Genomic DNA, 7,743 nt, shown 5'->3' on the forward strand with positions numbered 1-7,743 from the left:
ATAGGAGAGCCAATGACGCAGCAGCGTTAAACGGCAGTAGGTTCGTGTGGCTCTGCACACATAGCCCGCTGCCTGGAAGGGGCGTCGCTCATGCATGTGTCGGAGCCACACGGAGGTACTGCCGTTTAACGCTGCAGCGTCATTGGCTCTCCTGTTTACCCCAATATCTGAGGGAGGGTGCTTTTGATGCAAAAGTGGAAAAGGACTTTTCGGCTCAGAGTCACCCCCTGTACATGCTGGTAAAGGATTAGCATGTACTTCTGGGACACCCTGTATATATATATATATATTGGGATCCACCAATCCTAATAGTATTCCAACTGAGTTTATATTCAAAACATGACTTGCAACTTAGTAATCTCATCTCTGCGTGATTCCACTTTGCTGCGCATTGATGTTCAATTTAAAAATTATGCTGGTTTTTCATTGTCAAAAAATTCTGGCGATGATTCTGATGTAGACGACAACTCAATACAAAGGGACGGGTACGTGGAGAGGGGTGGAGACATAGATGAAGGCACTTGAAGGAGTGACGTAGATGTTGGTAAATGTCTTCCACTTCACAATCATTCTCCATCTGTTTTCTTTCAAGTTCTGTTGGGTATGTTTGCCTACAAACAATCCCATTCAACCTAAGATCGGGTGTATCCACTTCGACCTGTAGCGAGTGTCATTGCATGCATTTTGGAATGTTTCTTTATAAATACAGAAACATGTTCATAATTATGAAATGTATGTAGACGGTTGTACTTGTTATCAAACGCCATGTATTGTGACGTACAGCTGTACAGTTATTAATTGTATAGTGAATGACACTGTTAGTATTTGGTATTTCACGAAACCTAATTTGATAAAGATTGATTAAAAACGAAATTTATTAATTTATTAACGAAAAAACCAGTAAAGCATGAGCTCAAATGTAGCACAAAAAAACCAACAAATGTAGGACGGTCTACAAAATGTAGACTAAACCGCAACGCGATGACCTGACCATCTTCAAACAATGAAATGATCGGGTTACCTAATAGGGATTTCCTTGATCGTTCCCAGATGATGCATCTCCCGAATTATATAGCTTGCCGGGTTACCTCCCCAATTTCCAATAAATCTCCTTATCGGGTTGTACTTATGTTAGAATTTCTCGACCACTTCTTTGGAAACCGGCTGCCGCCATTTTAATAACTAAGAATTTAAAATTGCTCGTGCGATATGTTATAACACGTAGCTGATATATGTAGATCTGAAGATGGAAGAACATCAAAACTAGGTTAATAGAATGCACCTTTATAGAATGAAATTAAAATAGAAGAAATGTTTCAATTACAATAATACTTCAATGAATATTTTGTCAATTTGCTTGCTGTAATTCGGTTCAATCCTGAAACTATTAACGTAACACACCGTCCGTTGGTCAGTTATCAAAAAATTAAAAGATTAAAAAATTGATCCGGAATTTTAAGTATTGACGTAATTCTATCCGTTCTTGCGATGATCGTGACACGTTATCCAATTAAGCATTCCATATTGAAAATCGACAATTTCACGTTAATTGCGATAAAAATCAAATCGGGTATGTATATACTTGAATTACGGATTCAGACATTTACGAAGATCAATTCTTCATCAATTCTAGCTACACGCATATACACATATTCTATTTATACGCCTGTATCCTTAAATCCATCCTGCCTCAAATTAAATCAAGTCGAAACGTGTTTGAATTACAACAGAGTGGACAGAAAATTTCACAAACGGCATCCAAGTACGTCCGCACTTGCATAAACTCGGCCGTTCTTTGCTTAAAATGTTTCAGGTATCAAGAATCAAATAAAAAGAATGACGATCAGTCGCCTAAAAACTTTTTTTTCATTAATATCCCGGCCCTTTCTGCCTCTCTTTTTTGGCTAATTGGCCCTCCCCCGCCCTATGCAGGCGGTTGTCGATCCTACGCTGTACCGTATTTACTCTACTATAGAACATAGGAATTGCATGGGAAACCACTAGAAAAACCATGTCGGTACAGGCAGTTGCTCTATTAGCAGCCTCCCGCTCATAGGTGACTGTTGAAATATTCGATTGAACGGGGAGTCAAACTTACAACTTTTGGAATACTAGTCTAGCATCTAACCACTAAGCTACCGACGTCGGTATGTGTAAAAACTTGATGGAATAAATTTTGGTAATGATATAATAAAGCACTTCATGTAATTTTCTATTTTTCAGAGTTATTATTCATATTAATAATTATCAAAAAACAAAGGGAAGAATAAAAATTGAGTGCCCGTACACCTACATGCGCATCCACCAAAATAATTGAGATACCTCAAAGAGGTTAAATTCGTTAATAACTGCTCAGTTCGAATACAAAGGATGTTTATTTACTTTAGGATATACATCAAAATAACAAAAATTACGGAAAGGAATTAGTTAAAAATGGAAGTAGCTCGAATATACTTTTACCGAATTTTTTTTTCTTGGTGTATTTCGAATTTTGTCGATGACTTTCCATATTTACTATTTCCATTCAACAGGTAATATAATTTCAGGTCTGTTTATTTAGACAGATTTTTAAGAATTTTTCATGAAACATTCCGTCATAAAGTATATAAAGCACTTGTAAACTACTAATTTGCTTGCTCTTAGCCACTAGTAGACTAGTCAAGGCTTGCCTTGGCTGGATATGCTCTCTAGGTTTGAGATTATCCTCCCTAGTATGCTCTGTATGTCTGGGGCCACCTCTAGTGGTCCGCTACCATCTTAGTAGGAACAACGTCAAGTAAACCACATGTTCTCCGGGCCTTTCCCTCGGCTCCGGCTGGAATTATAGAAGCTTTCAGTGATGACACCCGCGGGGGCGTCAGTGATGACCCGGATTCTCACACAGGCTTGTTATCGGCATCCTATAGCGTTCGCACTACTCAATCTTTCTTCATTTGGATCGGTTAATCTCAAGGCTAGAGGCACGACCTATCATCCTAGAGAATCCAAGCCTTCCTGCTTCCGTTCCGTTCGTCATAGGCCTTAGCTTCTCGCGGGTATTTTTTGTCGGTATACGGACAGAAATCATAAGTACAAGTTGTTCCGAAATAAAAGGAAAAATGGCCAACCAGTACGGTAATCGTGTAGCGTTTTGTCAGTACAGTAAAAAATATTATTCATCTAAATACATTTTCATGTTCGTGGAGTAAAAAGTAAGTTTTTATTGGAATAAGAATTGTGGTTAAAATATGTAAAAATTATGGCTAAGACAGACTGGAATTCTCAAACCAACGAGAGAAGTAATACTGCTTTTGTGGGTAAAAACTGCTACACCGGGCAGGTAAAAAATATTAACCTCAACTAGAATTATCACTATCCATAATGTTTTTTTTCCTATCCGTGTTCGAATATAAATTCACCGTTCTTATTGTCACTTTTTACGTTAACTCTTCATATTTTTTATCCAACAGCTAGTAAATTTATTCATCTTATTCGACAAAAATTAATAACTGAGGTAAATGAAAATTATGTAATCACTAGACGTGTTTTAAATGATGAAATGTCATTTTTTCTCTGCAACATTTATAAATTTTATTAACCCTTTCGCTATCAAGATACGCGATAGCGTATCTGCCAAGTTGACGTCACAGGCAGAGGTGACGTCACAGGCAGAGAGCTGTCGTGTATTATATTACAGCTAACAACTCGCCCCTAACCCCTTAAAAAAACTTCAATTGCTTTTTTCCCCTTTAAACGCACGCTATTTTGCAAAAGTATCCTCAGATACATTATATAAATCACGGATGATCTTTCTGATGAAATTTTTACTTTTTTCACTTATTACATTATTACAAAAATAACTCCATAGCAACGGATACGAATTCACTTTTTCAAGAGGTTTATTTCGAGAGCGTCACTATTCCCTAGCGCTGTTTGGGTGGCCTGTTCTAGGGAATAAAACTAGTAAGTTGGAGGAAATTGTCTGCGCTTCCGGAATTCATCCGCACGGGTCCGTAGCGGTGGCGCATGAACTAGGATGGAGCCCGTGCTTGTAAGCCAATCAAAGAGCGTCAAGTCATTTAATATTTGTGACTTACCCTTTAACAATTGGCATCGATTGTTAATAATTTAATGATTTGAATATAACAACCAAATTAGAAATTTTAGTTCAGTTAATTTTTCAATATTTACAATACGAACATGTTAATCATAAATTAATTAAACAGACAATTTAATGTTTGTAAATGACCCTTTAACAATTGGAAACAATTGTTAATATTTAATTTCAATATTGCACCTAAATTTAATCCTTTAAATTAAAAATTTTCAGTGCTTCAATCTTCGAGCATTTTAATCTTTAATTAATTACCTAAATAACCTAATATTTGTCAATTATCCTTTAACAATTAGAATCGAGTGTTAATATTTGAATTAAAATATTACCTCCAAATTTAAATTTTTTATGTGATATTTTTCAATAATCAACTTGAATGACTGAATAAAAACTAAAACATGAATATTTAAATTATATTTCGTTGAGAAACATTACTATGATGAACTAGCACATGTCAGAGAGGCTTAAATCAGGTCCCAATACTTTTGATTGCATCATTTGTTTGGTAATTATTAACATAAAAAGAAAATCATAAAAAAATGTTGTGAACAAATGACACCAAGTCGACGTTAATTTAAACGCAAGATGGAAGCATGGGACAATAACTGCATGGATGAAATCACACAATTTAAAAAAAAAATCATATCAATATTAAATTTAAAAAACCACAAAAAAATTTTGTGAAAAAATGGCGCCAAGTCGACGTGAATCTGATCGCCTCCAAGACAGAAACAAGGGACAATTACTGAATAGTTGAAATGACACAGTAGGCGAACTGATTATAATATAATCTTATTTTAAAAAAAACATGGAAATATTAAAAAATGCCAAGTTTATGCTGACAGCGTCAACTATGACAATTTTCCGCAGTTTTAGTTCCGATTGGAAAATCGATTATTGTTAATAAAGGCTTTTGTCATTCCGGCTGTAAGACAGTATTTACGGCTGCGTTGCTTTGCTTCGCGTCCACGAAACGCTGACTACGGCTGTTATGACAAAAAATAGTGGGCGTCATACGGCTAAAAAAATTTGTCGACCAATATGATTGTTGCAAACCTCATCTTCGCTAGAAAAGTTTTTTGCGGCCTAATGACAAAATATACTGTTTCAAACCCCGTCTATAGGAAATTGATTCGGAAAAAAGTCAACGTGGCGGGCCTCATTTTTCCCCTTCAATTCACTGGGAATCATGACATTGCCGGGAACATAGTAAAAAATTACAAGTATATTTTAGCATTTCCCTAGCAAGTCATAAACTCGTAAGTGGATTATTGATTGAATGCATCGATTGATAATTACGTAATTACTTCAGTCGTTACGGACATCTTATCATGTATAAGCACTACATCTCATTTTAAACTATTTACTGATGATCTTCGTTCCCCACTCTTTGCCGTTGTCTAAGAATGTGAGTGTGCCACCCTGCGTCGCTTATGAACGCGCCATCACACTGACGGGTACCCACTCTCCTCATACCGATATGCTATTTGACGTTCATTGGTGAATAGGTTAAGTACACGTCAAGTATACGGAATCCAATTGTTGATATAATAAGCTGAATCAAATCTCCATAGTTTTGGCGTTTTGCCAATTAGCGTGCGGACTCTAGCTTTGTCACTCATTCACTTCCTACGAAGTATGTTCATTATCGAACAGCCCAGCGCGCCAAGTTGACTTTTTTCCGAATCAATTTCCTATGGACGGGGTTTGAAACAGTATATTTTGTCATTAGGCCGAAAAAAACTTTTCTAGCGAAGATGAGGTTTGCAACAATCATATTGGTCGACAAATTTTTTTTGGCCGTATCACGCCCACTATTTTTTGTCACAACAGCCGTAGTCAGCGTTTCGTGGACGCTAAGCAAAGCAACGCAGCCGTAAAATACTGTCTTACAGCCGGAATGACAAAAGCCTTTATTAACAATAATCGATTTTCCAATCGGAACTAAAACTGCGGAAAATTGTCCTAGTTGACGCTGTCAGCATAAACTTGGCATTTTTTAATATTTCCATGTGTTTTTTAAAATAAGATGATATCATAATCAGTTCGCCTACTGCGTGATTTCAACTATTCAGTAATTGTCCCTTGTTTCTGTCTTGGAGGCGATCAGATTCACGTCGACTTGGCGCCATTTTTTCAGAAAATTTTTTTGTGATTTAGAGGATATACGCCCATCAAATCCTAAGGTATGCCTCGGCGGAAGGAAGAAAATGAATAACCAATCAATAATAAAACTTATTGTTTATTGAGAATTTTAACTATTAAACTACATATAAAAATCCTTTCTTAATTATAAATTTTCCTATCTTAGTACGTACTAAATTAGTAATGGTGGGACCGATGTGCGGTGGCCGTGCGGTTAGAGCGTAGGGGGTTGGCACATGAGATTCGTGGGTTCGATTCCCACTCGGGGAAATGTCAGGGGTTTTTTAGAGATAGAATTCGCTCTAACTTGCACAGGTTTCATCGTACGAGCGGTAGTCTCGAAAGAGACGACTGTACCTGGCCAAGGTTTTTTCCAATGAGGTTTTCCCTTCGGCCCTCAGCGTAATTGCGGTACAGGGGGAATTGGGGATGTGAAATGTAAAAGCCCGAAAGGGTATACATGTGTGGACAAGTTTAGTTTTTTTTTAGTAATCGCGGACCCTCTCATATCATCCATTGATTCGACGGCCCACGAATAAGTGAAATTGAGAAGTTCAAATGAATTAGTGTGCTCATTCAAGACAACTGAATTTAGATCTTTAACAATAATAGGATTTTTCACGCCTAGGACGGAAAAATGGAATCTAACGAATGCGACTTTATAGTCCGAGTCGGAGACAAGGATTATAACGCGCATGAGTCAGAATCACTTTTTTCGCTGTGGCTATGATGCTATTTTATGTAATTGTGGCCGAAAATGCGTTTTTATCCGAGCGAAGCGAGGTTAGAGCCGCGTTTTACCGGCCGCAATGACATCAAAATACATTTATCATTCTGTTCGACTATAATGTGCTTTACATTAAAAAAGCTTAGGCCATCTTCTTTTGGTGCCATAACAATGTCACCGAGCGTATTAGCAATTTCTTTAATTTGTATTTATGCCATCGGTGCCCGTAATCACGCGATTCTAACCTCGCTTCGCTCGGTTAAATCGCGGATTCCGGGCGCAATGACATAAAATTTTGTATGAAACGCGTGCGTAATATATTTTTCGACTCGTGGGATTGTAAAACTCGCCTTCGGCTTGTGTTACAAACCTCCCACGAGTCAAAAAATATATTCCGCACGTGTTGCATAATATACTATTTTTTCGCTGTAGGCACTGTAAGTGTCAAGGATGTATCACTGAAATAAGGGAACGATTGGATATCATATATTCCACTTTTAGAAGTCATGAACTAACAGTCTGCTTACGTTCGCTACTCGGTCTGCGTTATCAAAGTAATTCGCCTTGGAAAGAAAACATATAATTAGTCCAATCCCTGCAGAAAGAATTTACAATTCAAATGAAAATTGACGAAACAACGAAAGAATAATGGACAGAAAGGTTATGACATAGATGAGAGAAAATCATTTCTAAAGAAAGTTACGGGAGAAACTAATTCGTAGCATCGATGAATAACTCATATTATGGCTAAGACATTTAGGAAGACATGAATTAAGGT

Source organism: Fopius arisanus, unplaced genomic scaffold (assembly GCF_000806365.1).
Source record: "Fopius arisanus strain USDA-PBARC FA_bdor unplaced genomic scaffold, ASM80636v1 scaffold00035, whole genome shotgun sequence".
Classification (NCBI taxonomy): domain Eukaryota; kingdom Metazoa; phylum Arthropoda; class Insecta; order Hymenoptera; family Braconidae; genus Fopius; species Fopius arisanus.